The sequence below is a fragment of the Cynara cardunculus genome, assembly GCF_001531365.2.
Source record: "Cynara cardunculus var. scolymus isolate 2C chromosome LG 8, CcrdV1, whole genome shotgun sequence".
NCBI classification, from domain to species: Eukaryota; Viridiplantae; Streptophyta; class Magnoliopsida; order Asterales; family Asteraceae; genus Cynara; species Cynara cardunculus.
Window position 1 is genome coordinate 10,490,930 of NC_037535.1, and position 2,886 is coordinate 10,493,815.

Genomic DNA, 2,886 nt, shown 5'->3' on the forward strand with positions numbered 1-2,886 from the left:
CTAAAAAAAAATTAAAATTTGTGTAGCATTTTGAACAGCATCTGTGTCAAAATCAAGGATCACTGTGACTGTGTGCAGGTATGAACATTTACTGCTATTGCTCTATGTTCATGTTGGTGATGTTCACATGCTATCATCGATGAGAACATACAGCAGATATGAAGATAAGGTGTACATATTGGGCTATGTTTTTCAATTTCAAGTATATTTGTGCATGTGCGCCGCTATGACACAACCAAATAGGAAACACATATGTTATGCAAATGTATGATATAAAACGGAGGTGCGACTAATGTGAAACCAAAAACAAGTAAGAAATGTCTAAGAGGTAGACAAAATGTTCATACGTGTTAACCGACTTATAGACAAATTTAAGATGTATGTTTGGTTCTCAAATTAAGTATGAACATGTCGAATGCAATTTTGTGGATAAATCAAGAAATGTGCATAAATGTGAGTCCCGAAAAGCAAATGTCGTATCCTACATATATACAACATTCAACAACAAGTTAAACACTGAAATAAATTAACGTTTTATAGTTGTTTACCTTTTTGGGTTTCCTCAACTACTGTTGTCTGTTTATTTAATGGCATGTTTCCTTGATTGGTACCGCGTTGGGCAGCCGAGTTTGTATTGTCTTGCTCCTCGTTGATATTAACAGATAATTGTATCACACCTATTCCATCACAAATATGTGAACAATTCAGGAGCATTAACATGTTGAACTATAATATGTAAACCATATGTTAGACCAAATGTAAAAATAGGAGAATGAGATGTATGTGAAAGAAAAACACAATCAACCAATGAACGAGAAGTAACTAATGGAGATTGTGTGTTCATAATTCATTAAGTATGTTCATCAGCTAACGTCTCATATGAAGCTTGTGTGTCATTTGTTCAAGTTAACAATGATTGTGAAAGACCGTGATTACAATTTTTCAATATCTACAAACTACATTAATATATTATGTTGGCATTCTTTCATCACATATTCCCAAATTAACATCATAAAAACTTTGCCTTAATAATAACCAATTATACCATTGATTTTATATTAGCACAAATGAACATCTGTTTTTAAATGGTACCATCGACAAAAGATTCAATCTCAATTAACTTTGACACACCTTTTTGTACAATACAAATTGAAAACCTTATTGTTATTAACAAGATTTATAACTAAAAATATTAAAAACATATGTTATCCCAATGTATTGTGAAAAACAGGGGTGTATCTAATGTGAAACCAAAAACAAGTAAGAAATGTTAAAGTACTGACAATATGATATACTTGTGAACAAAACGCTACACAAATTTTAAATGATTGTTTGATTATTTAAGAAGTATGAATATGTCAAAAGTCAATTTGTGGAGAAATTAACAAATGCACATTAATGTGTGTAAAGAAAAGCAAACATAGTATCCTTAATATATCAGACATTCATTATCAACTTAACACATACAAACAAGTTCACGTTTTATAGTTGTTTACCTTTTTGGGTTTCCACAACTACTGTTGACTGGTTCTTCACTTGCATGTTTCCTTGGTTGGTACACAGTTGAACAGCAGAGGTAATGTTGTCTGGTTCCTCGTCAACATCTACTGGATTATCTATTGTGTTTTTAAAGTTGGAGAAGGCGTATTTCTTCATTAATCTTTCGCTTTGTCTCCTTTCTGTATTTAAAATCAGTATCGAATGGTAACAGATTTCAAAATGTGATCATACAAATCGAAGCCCTAATTCATGTACAACTTACCTCTAACCCTATTCCCAGCTGCGTGCATTGCGAGAAAATCATCCATCGATTTGTGCAGATTATGAACCTGATTTACTGCTAATGGTTTAATCCATTGTTAGTACAGATTGGCGGTTTTGTAATCGTGCGTAGGTTACAAATCGCCCGGAGAGTATCAGTTTATGGATGCGTGAGACGATATTACCAAACTACCCTGTGAACCCATTGTTCATAAAGAACCAAATTAATTTAATGATTTAATTATTATTTTTAATAGTAATTTAATAATGACCGTTTGATGATAAAACGAACGCTCAAGATCTGTTCACATAGTTTGCGCAAAATGGTTGGTTTCTATTTGAACCAGCCCCTATATATATATATATATATATACATATATAAAAAGGTGATTTATTATATAAACACTACCATTTGTTCAACCAATGGAACCTGATCTTGACCATTCAAATTTTAGTTTACGATCAACAATGGATCAGTCATAAAAGGTAATTAAAATTGTGTTTTCAATTTATTTTGTTAAATTTAGTTCTTTTTTTAAAATTATGTTGTAAGCGAGAGAAGAGAGAAAAAAGGGGAGAGATGAGAAAGAAAATTCGTAAAATATGCATAATAATCTTTATTTAAAATTTTAATTCAAAACTATCAAATGTTACTAATTCTAATTTACCTATTAACTTAATATAATTTATAGTTTATATTAGATCTTATGAATCTCATAAATAATATATATATATATATATATATATATAGAGAGAGAGAGAGAGAGAGAGAGAGAGAAAGAGCGCTTGGTTCAAATACTAACCAAGATTTTTGTGTTAACTTTGTTAACCAATTTTGGCCATTAATTCTTACAATAAAGGCTTGTGATTAATCATGATAAAAAATTAAAATTTTAAATTTATAATTTCAAAGAACATATGTGAACAAAGAAGAAAAATATATTTAGATAATTTTCTTTTTTATGTAACTCCCATATTATTAATTGGGAGTTACAAAATCAAAAAATCTCATTATTTTTATTAATTTATTTTTGTTAATGTAAAAACTATATGAACACACACACACACACACACACACATATATATATATATATATATATATATATATATATATGAACCATTGTG